At 39.6% G+C, this 19,880-nt stretch overlaps 1 long non-coding RNA gene across 1 annotated transcript in view; it reads right to left on the reverse strand.

Annotated features, from left to right (window-relative positions):
• Positions 1 to 19,880, reverse strand: part of LOC132431641 (uncharacterized) — an 88,230-nt gene that overhangs the window by 39,480 nt on the left and 28,870 nt on the right. The window contains exons 3-4 of the long non-coding RNA XR_009520778.1: positions 16,887 to 17,255; positions 14,372 to 14,478 (exon numbers count right to left, since the gene is read on the reverse strand). This is a non-coding gene — a long non-coding RNA (uncharacterized lncRNA). The remainder of the gene's footprint in view (positions 1 to 14,371; positions 14,479 to 16,886; positions 17,256 to 19,880) is intronic.

Genomic DNA, 19,880 nt, shown 5'->3' on the forward strand with positions numbered 1-19,880 from the left:
AAAAAAAAAAAAAGCTTCTGAAGAACCTAGGAGCAGGACAGGAATAAAGACACAAACATAGAGAATGGACTTGAGGACACAGGGAGGGGGAACGGTAAGCTGGGACAAAGTGAGAGAGTGGCATGGACATATACGCACTACCAAATGTGAAATAGATAGCTATTGGGAACCAGCTGCATGGCACAGGGAGATCAGTTCGGTGCTTTGTGACCACCTAGAGGCGTGGGAAAGGGAGGCTGGGAGGGAGGGAGACGCAAAAGGGAGGAGATATGGGGACGTATATATATGTATAGCTGATTCACTTTGTTATAAAGCAGAAACTAACATACCATTGTAAAGCAACTGTACTTGATGTTAAAGATGTTAAATAAAGAACAAAACACTTAGAAAAAAATTTAACAAAAGAAATACAAAACTTGTACCCTCAAAAACACATAACATGTTGAAAGAAAGGGAAGATCTAAATAAATGGAAAGATATCCCATGTTCATAGATTGGAAGACAATATTAAGATGGCCACTCCGCAAATTGATCTACAAGTTCAATGCAATCCCTAGAAAAATCTGATCTGGCTTTCTTGCAGAAATTGACAAGTTTATGCTAAAATTCATATGAAAATGCACAGGACCTAGAATAGTCAAAGCAATTTTGAAAAATAATGAAGTTGGCAGATTCACGTTTCCCAATTTCAAAACCTGCTACAAAGTACTGCTATAAAGACAGACATAATAGGTTAATGAAATAGACTTGAGAGTGTGAAATAAACTTTTACATTTATTATGGTCAACTGATTTCTGACAAGGAAGCCAAGACAACTCAATGGGAAAAGAATAGACTTTTCAACAAATGGTGCTGGAACAACTGGATATCCACAAGCAGAAGAATGAAGTTGAACTACTTTCTTACACTTTACACAAAAATTAACTAAAAATGGATGATAACCCTACATATAACAGCTGAAACTATGAAACACTTAGAAGAAAACATAGGAGTAAATCTTTGTGACCTTGGGTTAAACAAAAGCTTCTTAGATACAACATGAAAAGTACACATGAAAGCACAAGTGAAGTGTACTTTTGTTTGTGATAAAGAACACTTGATAGAAACCTATGCTCTTAAACAAATTTTCAAGTGTACAATACAGTAGTTTTTACTATGGGTACTATGTTGTACAGCAGACTTCCAGAACTTATTCATCACATATAACTGTGTAATTGAACAACTCCCCATTCCTCCGTCCCTTCAATCCCTGGCAACCACCTTTCTATTCTCTGCTTCTATGAATTTGAATATTTTAGGTACCTTATATAAATGGAATTATGCAGTATTTGTCTTTCTATGACTGGCATATTTCACCTAGCATAATGTCATCCAGGTTCTTCTGTGTTGTCACAAATGGCAAGATTTCCTTCTTTTTTAAGGCTGAATAATATTCCATTGTATGTATATACTACATTTTCTTTATCAAGATCATACACTTTGAAAACATATTCCTCAGTATAATCACTCTTCCATGATATACTAGCTGTTTGACCTTAGGCAAGTGACTAACCTCTCTGAGGCTATCTCTCTGCATGTAAGATGGGAATAATGTACCTTGGACATAGTTCTTGCCCTAGTCCCTGACATGACGTATTGTACCTCCCACACCTCCCCAGCCTATAACAAGTATTCAATAGTTGTTACTTCTGATCCTCCTTTTTCCCTTTTTCATTCCCTCCTTACCTCTTCTGGTTCAATTTGGATGCAGATATAAAGAGATTCACACACACACAAAAAGAAGTCTTTTAGCATAAAGTCAAAAAACTATACTAGTCGAGGACATTATCAAGCATGTAGGAATCTTTTTCAAGAGTAGTAACAGAAGATCAATCCAAGTAGTGAGAGATGTCCAAATTTTAAACAAAAAAGGTAGAATTGCAGAAAAGGGAAGCCTTCCTCCCTTCTTCCCTCAATATGTAAAGCCTCTCCCTGCCTCCACTTTCCAATCGTCTAGGGAGGGGGAGGGGAGAAAGGAGACTAGTCAGTCTGTGCAATTTCCAAAGATGAAAAAGGAGTCTGAAGGCTTGCAATTTCTAAGAAAAGAGTCACGACCCAGGTAAAGAGGGAATCTGGGTACTTTGGGTAGCCCAGGCTTTGACCTTTCTAAGGTCGAAACAAGCCCTACCCTACAACTCTCATACCCCGTGGTGTTGGTAGAGACCAATGGGAGCCTGGACTTTCATTCCCACCAGGAAGTAACAAGTAACCCTCCCCCTCCCCGCTGGGGTGGTATCTGTGGAGGCCTACCAGAGAGTCAGGACTTTTGCCACTGCTTAGTGATAACAAGGCTACCTGCTCTCTGTTGTGTCAGTGGAGGTCACATGAGGAGCAGTAATGAGGCCCTCCTACCTCTTCTACTCCTTCTGGACAAAGAGATATCAGCAGAGGCTGGGTAGGAGCGAAAAACCTCACATACACCCATCAGTAACAAGGAGTTTCCCTCCTCAGGCGTCAACAAGTGGGGAACCTGAACGTCTACCTTCACCAGCAGTAAGGAGGCAACAGCACTCCTTCTCCTGCTTGAGTGGTGTCAAAGGAAGCCAGCCAAAAAAGAAGGTTTCAATAAGATCCAGAGTCTTATAGTACCAAAAATGTGCAGGTTTCAATTAAAAATCATTCACCATATAAAGAACCAGGAAAATCTCAAACTGAATAAAAAGACTATCAATGGATGCCAACACCAAGATGTCAAAGATGTTAGAATTATCTGACAGTGGTTTAAAGCAACCATCATAAAAATGCTGCAACAAGCAATTACAAATGTGTTTGAAACAAAGAGAAGGCCTCAGCAAGGAAATATAAAGTATCAGCAAATAAATTAAAATTATAAAGAAGAACCAAATGGAAATTTTAGAACTGAAAAATACAATAACCAAAACCAAAACTCAGTAGATGAGCTAAACAGGAGAATGGACGGGACAAAGGAAAGAATTAGTGAACCTGAATCTTAAACAACAGAGAGAAAATAAACTGAAAAAAAAAAAATAGAGTCCCAGGGATATTCAAGACTATAATAGAGATCTAACACTCATGTCTTCTTCCCCAGAAGGAAAGAAGAAAGAGTGCAAGTCTGAAAAAGTACTTGAATGGCTGAAAGCTCCCCAAATTTGGCAAAAGATACAAACCTACAGATTCAGTAAGCTGAGGAAACCCCAAATGGGAGACACCAAAGAAAGTCAAACCAACACGTAATAGTCAAACTTCTGAAAACTAAAAGCAAAGAGAAAAAATTTCAAAAGCAGCAAAAAGAGAAATGACAACTTATAGATGAGAAAAACTTTTCAAATGACAGTGGGTTTCTCGTCAGATACTATAGGCCAGAAGGAAAGTGCTGAAAGAAAAGAACTCGATCCAGAATCCTACACCCACTGAAAATATCCTTCATAAATGAATAGGAGGGACTTCCCTGGTGGTTCAGTGGTAAAGAATCTGCCTTCCAATGCAGGGGACCTGGGTTCGATCCCTGGTCATGGAGCTAAGATCCCAGATGCCGCAGGGCAACTAAGCCCACATGCCACAGCTACTGAGCTCTCACGCCTCAACTAAAGGGCCTGCGAGCCACAAACTACAGAGCCCACGTGCTCTGGAGCCTGCATGCCACAACTAGAAAAGAGAAAACCACACGCCACAGCTAGAGAGAAGCCCACGCAAGGCAACAAAGAGCCCATGGGCCACAATGAAAGATCCCGCATGCCTTGACGAAGATCCCACATGTTGCAACTAAGACCCAATGCAGCCAAAAATAAATTTTAAAAAAATGAATAGGAAATCAAGACATTGTCAACTGAAGATAACCTAAGAGACCATGTTGCCTGCAGACCTACCCTAAAGAATGACTAAAGGAAGTTCTCCATATGGAAAAGAAACAATAAAAGAAAAAACTTTGGAACTTCAAAATGGAAGAAAAAACATGGTAAACAAAAATAGGGATAAATATAATAATTTCCCTCATACTCTTGAGTTTTCTAAATTATGTTTGATAACTGAAACAAAAATTATAACACTGTCTCATGTGGTTCTCAATGTATATAGAAGAAATATTTAAGACAATTATATTATAAATTGGAGAGGATAAAGGGATGTAAAGGGAAACAAAGTTTCTATACTTCATTCAAACTGTTAAATGTCAACATCAGTTGATTGTGATAAGTTAGATATATAAGGTTAACACCTAAAGAAACCCCTAAAAAAGCTTTACCAGAAGATAAACTCAGAAACATTATAAATAAATCAAAATTGATTTCTAAAAAGTGTTCAAATAACCAATTTCCACAGGAAGATAGTAAACAGAAAACAGAAACCAAAAAAAAAAAAAAAAGGAGAGAGAGAGAAAAAGAAAACAAAAGATACAATAGCAGACCTAAGTCCCGATCTATCAATAATTACATTAAATGAAAATGGTCTAAAAACATTAATTAAAATATGAAGATTGGCAGAGAGGATTTTAAAACATGACTAAACTATGTGCCACCAACAAGAAATTCACTTCAAATATAACCTAAGTCTCACAGCTTATGCAAAAATTCACTCAAAATGGATCACAAACTTAAATGTAAAACATGAAACCATGAATCTTTCAGGAAAAAGCCTAGGGAAGTATATTCAAGATCCAGTGTTAAGCAAGTTCTCAGATTTGACACCAAAATCCATAGAATCCATAAAATGAAAAATCAATCCTACACACTGGACATCATCAAAATTTAAAATTTTGCTGTGTAAAAAACTCTGTGAGGATAAGAAGACAAGCTACACAGTGGGAGAAAATATTTGCAAACAGCATATCCAACAAAGGACTAATATCAATAATATATTTTTTAAGCTCTAAAGACTTAACCGTAAAAAAGCAAATACTCCAATTAGAAAATGGGCAGAACACATGAAAAGACATTTCACCAAAGACATATAGAAGGCAAATAAGCACATGAAAAGATGTTCTACATTGTTAGCCAGTAGAAAAGTGAAAAAAATTAAAATCACAAAGAGATACTACTATGCATCTATCAGAATGGCTAAAATAAGAAACACTCCCAGATGCTGGCAAGGATGTGGAGAAACTGGACCACCCATAGATTTCTGGTGGTACAGACATTCTGGAAAACAGTTTGTAATTTCTTTAAAAACTAAATATGGGGACTTCCCTGGTGGCGCAGGGGTTAAGTATCCACCTGCCAGGAGCTTCCCTGGTGGCGCAGTGGTTGGGAGTCCGCCTGCCGATGCAGGGGACATGGGTTCGTGCCCCAGTCCGGGAAGATCCCACATGCCGCAGAGCGGCTGGGCCCGTGAGCCATGGCCGCTGAGCCTGCGCGTCCGGAGCCTGTGCTCCGCAACGGGAGAGGCCACAACAGTGAGAGGCCCGAGTACCGCAAAAAAAAAAAAAAAAAAAAAAAAGAATCTGCCTGCCAATGCAGGGGACACAGGTTCGAGCCCGGGTCCGGGAAGATCCCACATGCCGTGGAGCAACCAAGCCCGTGCGCCACAGCTACTGAGCCTGCACTCTAGAGCCCGCAAGCCACAACTAGTAAGCCCATGTGGCACAGCTACTGAAGGCCATGCACCTAGAGCCCGTCCTCCGCAACAAGAGAAGCCACTGCAATGAGAAGCCCGCGCACCACAACCAAGAGTAGCCCCTACTCGCCACAACTAGAGAAAGCCCGTGAGCAGCAACGAAGACCCAACGCAGCCAAAAATAAATAAATAAAATAAATAAATTTATTTTTTTTTAAAAAACTAAATATGCAACTACCATATAGCTCCCTTATTGTACTCCTGGGAATTTATCCCAGAGAAATGAAAACTTACATTACAAAATATCTGTATACGAATGTTCATTAGCAGCTGTATTTGTGATAGCCCAAAAACTGAAAACAATCCAGGTGTTTTTGCAACAGATGAACGATTAAACCAATTGTGGCACCTCAATACCATGAAATACTACTCAGGAATAGAAACAAATGAACTACTGATACATGCAGCAACCTGGATGAATCCCCAGAGAATTATGCTGAGTGAAAAAAAAAAAAAAAGAAAACCAACAAAACAATACCAAAAGTCCACATGATTCCATCATTTAATACCATTTGGAAATGACAAAAATATAGAAATGAGAGGGGGATAAATTAGGAGTCTGGGATTAAAATATACACACTACTATATATAAAATAGATAACCAACAAAAACCTACTGTATAGCACAGGAAACTATACTCAATACCTTGTAATGGAAGAGAATGTAAAAAGAGAATACATACATTTATATATATGTGTATATATATGCATAACCAAATCACTTTGCTGTACACCTGAAACTGACACAACATTGTAAATCAACTATATTTCAATACAAATTTTTTTAAAAATTTAGAAATGGGTAACAGATTAGTGGTTGCTGGGGTTAAGGAGAGTGTATGGCCCTTAAAAGGCAACATCAGGCATCCTTGTGGTGATGAAAATGTTTTGTATCCTGTCTCTTTCCATGTCACTCTCCTGGTTTGGACCATAGTTTGTAAAATGTTGCCATTTGGGGAAATCGGGTAAAGGGTACACAGGATCTCTCTGTATTCTTTTTTTACAACTGCACATGAATCTACTACTACCTCCAAATAAAAACTTCAATTAAAAAATAATAAAAAAGAAAACTGACAGAAAAAAAATTGTGAAGCATTAATTTTAAAAATGTCTCTTGGGAATTCGCTGGTCGTCCAGTGGTTAGGACTTGGTGCTTTCACTGCTGAGGGCCTGGGTTCAATCTCTGGTCAGGGAACTAAGATCCTGCAAGCCGTGCGGCATGGCCAAAAATAAATAAATCCTAAAAATTAAAAAAAAAAAAAAACACCGCCTCTTGATACTACTTCCCCTTCTGTACCACAATCCCATTTCTCTAGTCTCCTTCACAGAAAAACTCCTTTTAAAACAGTTTTCTTCTCTGCTACTGACTCTGCTTACTGACTTACTGGATGCTCTTTCTCTGTTTCCTTTTCTGCCTCTTCGTCTCTCCAATTTCCTAATGTTTTAGCATCCCAGGGCTCCATCCTTGATCTTTCCATGGTCTGTCTATATTCACTCTCTAGGTACTCATCCAGCCTCATGGATGTAAATATCATCCATCTACTGATGACTCTGAAATTTATATCCCCAGCATGGACATCTCTCCCAAACTGCAGACTTGTAAGTCCAGTTGTTTCCCTAACATTTCCCTCCTCTCGTGTGTTAATAAATATCTCAGAGTATTGTGAATGAAACTAACTTCCTGACTTCCACTCAAAACCTGCTCCTTCTCAGTATTCCCCATCTTGGCTTATAGCATCTTGATCCTTCTAGTTGCCCAGTCCCCAAGCCTGGACCATCCTAGACGCCTCTCTTTCTCTTCTGAGTGAAATGGGAGTCCTTGGAGGTGCTCAGCAGAGGCAGGACATGATGTTATAGATATAGATAACTTTAATTAGATGTAGTTTATACATCACATAATTCATTGTTTTATAGCATATTCTCAGAGTCATGCAACCATCACCTCAGGTAATTTTAGAACATTTTCATCACCTCAAAAAGAAACCCCTTCTCCTTTAGATAGCACTCCCCAATCTTCTCATCAACACCCACCCCAGGCCTAAGTAACCACTAAGTCACTTTCTGTCTCATACAGAGACATATATAATTTGCCTACTCTGGAAATTTCATATAAATGAAATTATATCTGTATTTTTTTGTGACTGTCTTTCACTTAGCATAATGTTTTCAAGGTTTATCCACGTTGTAGCACGCAGTATCAGTACTTCATTCCTTTTTATGGCCAAATAATTTTCCATTGTATGGATTCACTACATTTTGTTTATCCATTCATCAGTTAATGGACTTTTGGGTTGTTTCCACTTTTTGACTGCTGTGAATAATGCTATGAACATTCATATATAAATTTTTATTTGGACATATATTTTCATTTCTCTTGGGTATATACCTAAGAATGGAATTGATGGGTCAAATGGTAACTTTATATTTAACTTTTTATGGAACTGCCAGACTGTTTTCCAAAGTGGCTACACCATTTTACACACCCAACAGCAATGTATGAGGGTTACTTCACATTCTTGCTAACACTTACTGGCTTATTTTTATTCTAGTCATGAGAGTGGGTGTGAAGTATTATCACACTGTGGTTTTGATATGCTTTTCCCTGATGACTAATGATGTCGATCATCTTTTCATGTGCTTATGGCCATTTGTAAATCTGCTTTGGAGAAATATCTATTCAGAGCCTTTGTCTATTTTTGTATTAGGTTATTTGTCTTTTTATTATTGAGTTGTAAGCATTCTTTATAAAGCGTCGATTTGCAAATATTTTCTCCCATTCTGTGGGTTGTCTTTTTACTATTTATATGTTTGTTTTTTTAACATCTTTATTGGAGTATAATTGCTGTACAATGGTGTGTTAGTTTCTGCTGTATAGCAAAGTGAATCAGCCATACATATACATACATCCCCATATCTCCTCCCTCTTGCATCTCCCTCCCACCCTCCCTATCCCACCCCTCTAGGTGGACACAAAGCACCGAGCTGATTTCCCTGTGCTATGCGGCTGCTTCCTACTAGCTATCTATTTTATATTTGGTAGTGTATATATGTCCATGACACTCTCTCACTTCGTCCCAGCTTACCCTTCCCTCTCCCGGTGTCCTCAAGTCCATTCTCTATGTCTGCGTCTTTATTCCTGTCCTGCCCCTAGGTTCTTCAGAAACTTTTTTTTTTTTTAGATTCCATATATATGTGTTAGTATACAGTATTTGTTTTTCTCTTTCTGACTTACTTCACTCTGTGTGACAGTCTCTAGGTCCATCCACCTCACTACAAATAACTCAATTTCATTTTCTTCTATGGCTGAGTAATATTCCATTGTATATATGTGTCACAACTTCTTTATCCATTCATCTGTCAATGGACACTTAGGTTGCTTCCATGTCCTGGAGATTGTAAATAGTGTTGCAATGTACATTGTGGTACATGTCTCTTTTTGAATTATGGTTTTCTCAGGGTATATGCCCAGTAGTGGGATTGCTGGGTCGTATGGTAGTTCTATTTTTAGTTTTTTGAGGAACCTCCATACTGTTCTCCATAGTGGCTGTATCAATTTACATTCCCACCAACAGTGCAAGAGGGTTCCCTTTTCTCCACACCCTCTCCAGCATTTATTGTTTGTAGATTTTTTGATGATGGCCATTCTGACTGGTGTGAGGTGATACCTCATTGAAGCTTTGATTTGCATTTCTCTAATGATTAGTGATGTTGAGCATCCTTTCATGTGTTTGTTGGGAATCTGTATTTGGAGAAATGTCTAGTTAGGTCTTCTGCCCATTTTTGGATTGGGTTGTTTGTTTTTTTGATATTGAGCTGCATGAGCTGCTTGTATATTTTGGAGATTAATCCTTTGTCAGTTGCTTCGTTTACAAATATTTTCTCCCATTCTGTGGCTTGTCTTTTTGCTTTTTCGATAGTGTCTTTTGGAGCACAAAAGTTGTGTGTTTTGTATGCTAACACATATATATGAAATCTAAAAAAAAAAAAGTGGTTCTGAAGAACGGAGGGGCAGGACAGGAATAAAGACTCAGATGATAAGAATGGACTTGAGGACACGGGGAGGGGGAAGGGTAAGCTGGGATGAAGTGAGAGAGTGGCATGGACATATATACACTACCAAATGTAAAATAGCTAGTGGGAAGCAGCCGCATAGCACAGGGAGATCAACTCTGTGCTTTGTGTCCACCTAGAGGGGTGGGATAGGGAGGGTGGGAGGGAGATGCAACAGGGAGGAGCTATGGGGATATATGTGTATGTATAGCTGATTCACTTTGTTATACAGCAGAAATTAACACACCATTGTAAAGCAATTATACTCCAATAAAGATGTTAAAATAAATAAATAAATAAAATTAAAAGGCAAAGTTAACTTTAAAATATATCTTTATCATCCTTAATAAAGGGCTTTTACCCGTACAAAAAAAAAGTTGTGGTTGGTTTTTTTTTTTTTGATGAATTCCAGTTGATCTTTTCTTTCGTTGTTTGTTATTTTGGTGTCATAGCAAAGAATCCATTGCCTAATGCAAGGTCATGAAGATGTACACCTATGTTTTCTTTCAAGAGCTTATAATTTTGGCTTTTATATTTAGGTCTTTGATCTATTTTGATTTAATTTTTTTACATGGTGTGAGGTAGGAGATCCAGCTTCATCCTTTTATATGAGGCTATCTGGTTGTCTCAATATCATCTGTTGAAAAGACTATTCTTTCCTCATTTTTGTTTCTGTTTTTGTTTTTGTTTTTTGCGTTACGCGGGCCTCTCACTGTTGTGGCCTTTCCCGTTGCGGAGCACAGGCTGCGGACGTGCAGGCTCAGCGGCCATGGCTCACGGGCCCAGCCGCTCCGCGGCATGTGGGATCCCCCCGGACCGGGGCACGAACCCGTGTCCCCTGCATCGGCAGGCGGACTCCCAACCACTGCGCCACCAGGGAAGCCCTGTTCTTTCCTCATTGAATGGTCTCGGCACTCTTGCCAAAAATCAGTTAACTATAGAAACACAGATTTATTTATGAACTCTCAATTCTATTCTATTGATCTGTATGTCTAACCTTATGTCAGTACCACATTGACTTGGTTATATTGTTCCTTTGTAGTGAGTTTTGAAATAGAAAAGTGTGAGTCTTCCAACTTTTTCTTCGTTTTCAAGATCGTCTGGCTATTCTGGGTTTCTTGAGTTTCCATATGAATTTTAGGATCAGCTTGTCAATTTCTACAAAGAAGCCAGTTGGGATTCTAATAGGAACTGAATTAAATCTATAGATCAATTTGGGGAGTATTGCTAACTTAACAATATTCAGTCTTCTGATCTATGAACATGGGATGTTTTTCCATTTTTGTAGATCTTCTGTAATTTCTTTCAACAACATTTTGTAGATTTCAGGATATAAGTTTTGCACTTGCTTTGTTAAATCTGTTCCTAAGAGTTTATTCGTGGTGATGCTGTTACAAACGAAATCATTTTCTTAATTTCATTTTTGGATTGTTCGTTGCAAGTGTATAGAAATGCAATTGATTTTTATATATTGATTTCATATCCTGCAACCTCACTGAACTCATTAATTAGTTCTAATAGTTTTTTAAGGTTTCTTAGCATTTTCTATATACAAGATCATGGCATTCAGAAATAGAGATAGTTTTACTTCTTCGTTTCCAATCTCAATGCCTTTTATTTCACTTTCTTGCCTGATTTACATTTTAACAAATCCTTCTGGCTGCCTTGCTGAGAATATACCAGATCAGGATCAAGAGTGGAGCAAGAGTCCAGGTAAGAAAGGACTGTGCCTTGGACCAGGTGGGAGCAGAAGAAAAGTCACAAAGTACTTCAGGGTGTTTCTCTTTTGTTCTTCTCTCCTTTAGTTCTTCTTTGTCTTACTGGCCATTTGGTGATTTTTTTGACTCAACCAACTGCAAAGCCAGTAACAACTTTTAAAAAATCCTCGTGTAGTAAAAAAAAAAAAAAATTTCTACATGAAGGAAGCAGGCACCAGACAGGAGACTAAAGAAACCCAAATCCTACAGGTCCCATTTCTGGAAGAACAGACCGTACAAGACTGATTGGACTGAAGGCCTATTTTTATGAGAAGAGAAAAGAGAAGTATCTGTCACCAGGTCTCAGAAATGCTGCAATCCTCAGCAACCAGCTAAAGATAACCCAGGCAAGGAAATCTGTGCCCAGACTTGGAGGTCCTCAGTGCTCTGGGTACACAGGATAATTCAGGCTTCTCCAGTGAGTGAGCATACCACGCTTTCAGATCCTTTGCCTTGGGGAAATTAGCTTAACCAGCCTTCCCCAGAAACTTACTTCTCCCTGTAGATAGAAATACAGGAAAACTCCCCAGAAGTTCCCCGTACCCAGTCCCTCCAAGTGACATACGATCTCTCCCTCCTGGTGAGCAGGACCCTAGTGTTCTATTGAATAACCTGGGCTGAGCCTTGGGTGAGATAAGGGAGGTACCTAGGGCACTCGTATGACTCTGGGAGTGAGGGCCTCCTTAAACTGTGCATCCGAGGCCCTTCGCTTACCTCTCCCTAGTGCTAGCTCTGGTTCTAATCCCAGCTCTGCCACGGACAGGCCATGTAGACAAGGACAATCCCTTGTCTTCTCTGGGCCTCACTTTATTCATCTGAGAAATCAAAGTGCTGGACTTAGATCAGTGTTTCCCCATAATGAACCCTGAACCCAAACTGATCCTTAATTTTCAGATTCACAAAACCTTTACCAAAGTCCTCATTTCTTAAAATCTGTAAACCAATTCAAAAAACTGCCCTGTGAGAACTTAATGTATGACTATAGAATGTAACAGATATGTTCTCCATATGACCCAATTAGAGAAACTGCTTCATCTTACCTCCAGCCCTGTAGGGGCCTCCCCAGGAACTACTGTAACTTTGTTCCCCACCCTAACCAAAGGTAATTGGACCAGAGGCAGACCCCAGACCCAAGATGAACCAATCTATAGTCTGGATGGAGACAAGCAGATTATCCCTCTCAAAACTTGGCCATCATAGAGACTCTATAGCTCATAATGGTGTGCAGCCCTGTGGTCAAGTCAGACAAACAGGCTGGTGGTCATGGGGCCCACATGAAAGGATAGGACACTGCTGAAAAGAAGGAGGCAGAGAGAAGCAGCAGAATGAATAAATCCTGTGGCTCATGAGAGATGAGAAACTACTCGGCTCTTGAGAAATGGAGAGTGCCCTTGCTTCTTACTTTCCTGTATTGCTGCCAATGTGAAGCATGAACTATCCTTGCATTCTTGAATGTGTCCTTACACAAACCACAGCCAAAGGAACTGTGAATATAGCAAAGGACAGATTCTTCAACAAATATAATTAATTGCTATGCTTGGGAGAAAACAGAGAGATTCTGCCTCATACTGTGAAGAAAAATTTCCAGAAGGATTTTTTTAAATGATGTTTAAAAAGAGAACTTTAAAAAATGTATATTCCTTCCGTCCTGCATAAGTTAGTTTTCTCTTCCTTTCCCTTCCCTCTCCTTTCCTCCCCATCCCTTTCCTCTACTTCTCCTGGGGATGGTAGTGGCCACAAAGGTAGTGGCAGAGGGGTCTGGGAGCCAAGGAGGTGACCAACGTGGTAGAGAAATTACTTACAGACAGAGAGATTGAGTACATAAATAACCATATTGAAGACAACGAATGAAGGTTTTCTTGTTCACAGAGAAGGAAGTTACATAGAAGGAAAGGGGAAAGGCTAAAAATAACCCTGACGTATTGATGGAATTAGAGGTACCAGTGCAAATTCATGGGCCTTTAAAACATAAATAGATAGATATAGAAATAGTTATAGTAGTACGTAGGGTACACACACAAATACACACATACATGCACACGTTTACATGCGTATATGATCCACCTCTGTACATGAGAAGGCCTACAACTGATGAACCCCAGAAGCAATAAGCAACCAAATACCCAGATTTTAGTTTCCAAATATCATTCTCCACTCCAGAACTCCTTGGAGAAATAGCGAATTGCAAGGCTGAGGCAGGGAAATTACAAGATAAGCCTGGAACATTTTCTTGTGCCAGAAAGTAAAGAATTGCTCAAAAAATTATGGGGACATAGCTGAAATTCAAGGGGCCAATTGTGGTTTTTTAAAATTTTGGGGGGAAGTATGGTTGACTTACAATGATTCAGGTGTACAGCAAAGTGATTCAGTTATATATATTTTTTTCAGGTTCTTTTTCATTATAGATTTTTATAAGATATTGAATATAGTTCCCTGTGCTATACAGTAGGTTCTTGTTGCTTATCTATTTTATACATAGTAGTGTGTATCTCTTAATTCCAAATTCCCAATTTATCCCTTCCTCCCCCACAGGAGCCAATTTTGATGAGGCTCTCCTGCTAGCCAAATCTGGAATGATCTGATATAAAAATAAATAATGATAATAATGGATTAAATCCATTGAATAAAATAGTATTCCATGGGCCTACACTGATATAAATAAATGAAGGAAAAAAGACATCTCTTCCTTATAATAGAATGCCAACTAATAAACGTAGCAGGAGTGATGGTAACAGAAAATGGCCATTTGGTAACCACTATAATGGTAGTTAATTTAGGCAAGAATCACCAATGTCTAATAAATCAAATGAATAGAGATTTAATGAAATGTAGGATATTGGCATAGTTTGAGAGTATCTTCCCATAAAATACTTATCAATTACAAAAAGGGAAATAATGACTTAATGTGGAGAAACCAGGCAGACACTGAACTGACCAAGTGATCGAGATTAATATTACCAGCAGTAGAACTGGTCAATGTCACGAGCCTCCTGATGCGATGCAGTGAGGAGAAGACAGCATCACTTCTGTATATTCCTTCCAAGAATGCATGTCTGAGTCCCGTCCTGAGGAAACATTGATGAAACCAGGCTGAGCTTTAGCCTACAGAATGAAAATCCTGTACTCCTTCAAACTATTAAGGTTGTGAAGACAGGAAGAGACTGAGGATCTGTTCCAGATTGAAAGACACTAAAGAGATGTGATTATTAAGTGCAAAGTGTGATCCTGGGCCAAACAGGAAAGAGACCTTGTTGGGATAATTGGTGAAATCTGAACAGACTCTTTGGATTGGATGTCAGTGTTATACCAATGCTGATTTCTGATTTCCTGATTTGGAGGGTTGTATGCCAGTTATGTAGAAGAGTGTCCTTAGTTTGGGAAGATACACAGTGAAGATTTTGGGAGTTTGGGGCATCATGTTGCAAATATATAATTTATATACTTTTTATATTTTAAATAAAACCTAAGCAAATTTTATGTATTTTACTTATTTATTGATTATCACTGGTATCCCGAGAGAGAGATTCTGCAATTTTATCCCTCAGTCCTACTACTGATTTTTTTTCAATTTAACTAGTATTTATAATTTCCTAGAATTTTTTTTTGTAACTTTTCCCATAACCATCTGTTTTTGTTTTACCAACAAAATACGCTCTCAATCCTTCCTTCAGTGCTGGACATTGCCAATTGCGCATTCCCTGGGTGCCTCAACATCAGCCTGCTCAAAATCAACTCTCCATCTTTGTCCACAAGCCTATGGACCCTGCAGTCTTGTAGGCCACTGAAAGCAATAGCTTTTCTGAGTGGTATGGGGAGCCACTGAAGGGTTCTGAGCAGAGAAGTGACATGATAAAATTTGCCTTGCAAAAGGATCACCCTAGATCCATTGAGAATAGACTGTAGGGAGGCCATGGAAGAAACAGCCCAGGTAGAAGTACAGTGAAAAACTACCCTGGTTTGCCCCAGGGTTGGGGGATTTCCTGAGACAGGACTTTCAGCACAAAAACAGAAAACCGAAAACTGGGAAAATACCAAGCAAACTGGATATTCTAGTTAGAAGATTATTCCAGAAGGTGCAGGCGTGAGATAATTTTAGCATGAGCTAGGAGGAGGTGATTATCAGATGTCATATTCTGGATATGTAATGGGTATATATCAATAGAATGTATGAGATGTGTCATGTGAGGAAAAGAGGATTCTCATGTCCTTGGAGTACTAGGGGGGAGACCTGAATTATTATTTACTGGGGGAGGAGGGGGACTGCCAGAGGAGACATTTAGAGGGGGGATGGGAATTGGGAGCTCAATTTTGGACTTGCTAAACATGAGGCGTCTATCTGACATCCAAAAGAAGATGTTAGATAGGCATTTTTTTAAGACTTTTTTTTGATGTGGACCATTTTTAAAGTCTTTATTGAATTTGTTACAATATTGCTTCTGTTTTATGTTTTCAATTTTTTGGCCCCGAGGCATGTGGGATCTTAGCTCCCCAACCAGGGATGGAACCTGCACCCCCCTGCACTGGAAGGCGAAGTCGTAACTACTGGACTGCCAGGGAAGTCCCTAGATAAGCATTTAAATACACGAGTCTCGAGATCAGAGGAGAGAAGTTAGGGATGTAGATATTGTATATTGTATGTACATGGCCTCTAAAAAGATAAAAGAAGCTCATGAAGAGTGTAGATTAAAGAGAAGAGGTTCGAGGACTGAGTCCTGGAGACAAGATTTGTTTCGGTAGAACGATGGGGGCAAAATCTTGATAAAGAGAGAATGGGAGATGACGAAGGAGGCAACAAGTATAGCCAAGATTTTCAACAAGTTTACCTGCAAAGCGAGGAAGAAAGGCAGTAGCCAGAGGCAGAAGCAGAGGATTGTTTGTTGTTGTTGTTTTGACAAATACTTTTTTTTTGGCCACGCCACACAGCATGTGGGATCTTAGTTCCCCGACCAGGGACTGAACCTGCACCCCTGGCATTGGAAGCATGGCGTCTTAACTACTGGACAACCAGGGAAGTCCCTGTTTGTTGTTTTTTAAGATATGAAAAATAAGAGTGTGTTTGCATGCTGCTGGGAGTGATACAGTGTTGGTGGGGGGGGGGGTGCTGATGCAGGAGAGAGGGGAGAGAGTGGTGAAGCTACTTCTTAAGGTGGAGAGAGGGGATGGGATCTAGGGTTTAGGGGAAGAAGCTGGGTTTAGCTAAGAGTAGGGACAATTACTCCATATATAATATGAAGGAAGATAGAGTACATGGGCAACGGATCAGGTAATTGAGTAGATCTAGTGGTGGGAACTTATGAGAACTCTCATCTAAATCTTCTAATCCTCAGGGAAGTCAAGGTAATCAGCTGAGGGTGAGGTTGGGGGAGGCCACACTGGAGGTCCAAAAAGAGAGGTAAAGATATAAAATCATTATCTAGGGGAAGAAGGGCGTGAGTGGAAGAGAAAAGAAGGATGATTACTGACCAGCACTTACTTGGGGTTTCAATATTCACATGGATTTAGAGGAGGCCAGTCAGCACTTTCAGTTCCCTGAATTATATCTGGTGTGTTTTGTTTTGTTTTGTTCCTGTTTGTTCATCTTGGTCCTTCTTAATTTTGCTGTTGCTTCTGCAGAAACGTCTGGTGGCTAGTTGTTGCCCGTTCATACTTGAAATGAGGGGCTGGGTTAATTAATATAGGTGACTGAAGACACACTCTTCTGACAAAAAGCACCCTCCAGCGCTGACTTGACTAAATGGAAAAAGGTCCAGAAGTAGACACTTCTCTTGGTCAAGTTTCAGAATCAGGAGTGAAGAGGATTTGGTATGAAAAAATAAATGCTAACAGCAGTCAAAGTTGTCACCTGCAAAAGAAAGAGTATCAGAAGGTCACCAGCAACCCTGGGGGCTAGAAGACAAAAACCAAACCTTCAAAGTTCTAGAATTCCAGACCCTGCCAATTACCGGATGCAGCACGAGGGTGGAATAAACACACCCTTCATTGTATCAATACTTAGAATGTATTCCAACAAAATAAGGGAATAAATGGAGAAGGTTCTTGGACAGAGGTTTACCTTTTTTTTTTTTTTCTTCACCCTGCCATGAGGCTTGTGGGGTCTCAGTTCCCTGACCAGGAACTGAACCCAGGCCACGGCAGTGAAAGCCTGGAATCCTAACCATTAGGCCACCAGGGAACTCCCATAAGGCTTACTTTTAATTACTCCTAGTTGCACACCTTTCCTGAGGTTTGAATGTCTTTACTTTGTGAATTTATTAGTTTTACAACACTTTTTGTATAAACAAGGGCTTACTGTTTACCTCTCAGATCATCAAACTTCTAAACACTACAGCTTCTCCCCTTTCTTTTCCCACACGGCTTGAAGTATTGGAAGAATAGGTATGCTTACTTCCTTATTCATTTTTCACACCAAACCTCTTCCTTTTTCATATTATCAGAAGTATTTAGACTTAACTATAAATAACCAGTTTCATTGTTCATCATTGCTCCATACATAAATGTCTCTTTATTATAGAAGCTTGCCTCATTTTAATTTATTTTTCTTTGGGCTGAATTATATGGTATAATTTCTAAAGTTACACATTTTCTTCATCCTATCTCTAAAACACTTAGCTGATTTCTATTATTAAATTAAAAGAGGGCATATATCCTGGCTGTTTAGTAGAATTCATAGAAATGCACACCCCAGGAACTAAACGTAACCGGCAATATTGAATTCCATGAGCTACACTCCATGGGAGCACTAATCTTAACTATAACCATAAATGTCCTAGCAGGGAATACTTAACACTGAAGGCTAAACCCTAATCGTATCCCAACTCTAATCCTAGACTAAATAAAACAAAGCACTACAACTTACCCTAAGCCCAATACCCTACCCTAACCTAAATCTTAACTTCGACCTTAATCCCAATGCTGTATTTTTAAAACAGGAGATTTTGGTACCTATGTAAAGTGGTTTATCAAAATAGTGAGTAGAGAAAGAATCTCCTTCCACTCTCCTTGTTGCCCCCCTGCTCCAGTCCCCGGCCTCCCACTGTCCCCTCACTTTCTTCAGGTCTTTACTCAGATGTCACTGTCCACAAAGCGTTTAGGACCAACTGCACAGTTAGGGAGAACAGTCCCCAAAGAGACCACCCTCACTTCTGACAACAACTGCAAGTTCAGGGGTCTCCCCCTAACCATCGTCAGGTTTGATAATTTGCTAAAACGACTCACGGAACTCAGTGAAAGCTGACAAAGTCATGGTTAAGGCTTATTACAGGAAAGGGATACAAATGAAATCAGCCAAGGGGACAGCACAGGGCAGAGCCCACGGGGGGTCCAAACAGACACTCCTCATGGCTCTCTGTGGAGCCATGGATGATGCGTGACCTCCTCCCAGCTACAAAATGTGACAATACACAGAGCACTGTCGACCAGGGAAGGTCACCCAAGCCTTGTGTGTCCAGGGTATTTAGCGGGTTTTCGTCACGTGCTGCTCATGTAGCTGACGTGCAGTCGCCAGCCCCTCTCAAAGGGCGGCTAATAGCTTTAGTCTCCAGCTGACCTGGAGCTCAGAACTCAAGTGTGACCCAAAGTCCCCATCATAAATCACACTGTTAGACTGTCCAGTGGCCAAACCCCCCCTCCCTGCCCTCAGGCAAACAAAGACACTCCTACAGGGGCCTAGAGACACCAACCAGGAGACGAGGAAAAGGCCAGACTCCCCCTTTGGGTGAAGTTAATTCTTCACCACATACCTTCTCAGTGTGACCCTCCCAATTTAAACATGCAACTTCTGCCCCAAGAATCCACATCACCACTTATCACCATCAGGCATAAAATTCATTTTACTTGATTGATTATCGTCTTTCCTCTCCATTAGGAATGGAAGCTCCACGGGGGTGGGAATTTTGTCTGCTTTATTCACTGCGTGTTCACTGTGTCACCTGCTTCTAGAACTGCACCATCCAATACTGAACCAACTAGCCACTTATGGTGAGTGAGCACCTGACTAGTAGCTAGCCCAAATTAAGTGTAAACTACACACTGAATTTTAAAGGCATCGTATAAAAAAAAGGATGTAAAAAATTCCACTGATACTTTATTATATTGGTTATAAGTTGAAATATATTGGGGACATATTGGGTTACATAAAATATATTATTGAAATTTATTTCACCTTTTTCTATTTTGTAAGCTTATTTAATGTGGCTACTAGAAAATTTTAAATTACATATGTGGCTCCAATCTGAATCTCACTTTATATACATATATAAGTAAAATTTACTATTTTTATATATATATATACACATATGTATGTTTATACATCAACACAGATCTAGAAGAGATGTCAGCAAACGTTTTCTGTAGAGCATCAAAAAGTAAATATTTTAGGCTTTGTGGGCTATATGGTCTCTGTTCAGCTCTGCCATGATAGCACAAAGGTAGCCATAGACAATATTTAAACAAACACATGTGGCTGTGT

The sequence above is a fragment of the Delphinus delphis genome, chromosome 10 (genome assembly GCF_949987515.2).
Source record: "Delphinus delphis chromosome 10, mDelDel1.2, whole genome shotgun sequence".
Taxonomy (NCBI): domain Eukaryota; kingdom Metazoa; phylum Chordata; class Mammalia; order Artiodactyla; family Delphinidae; genus Delphinus; species Delphinus delphis.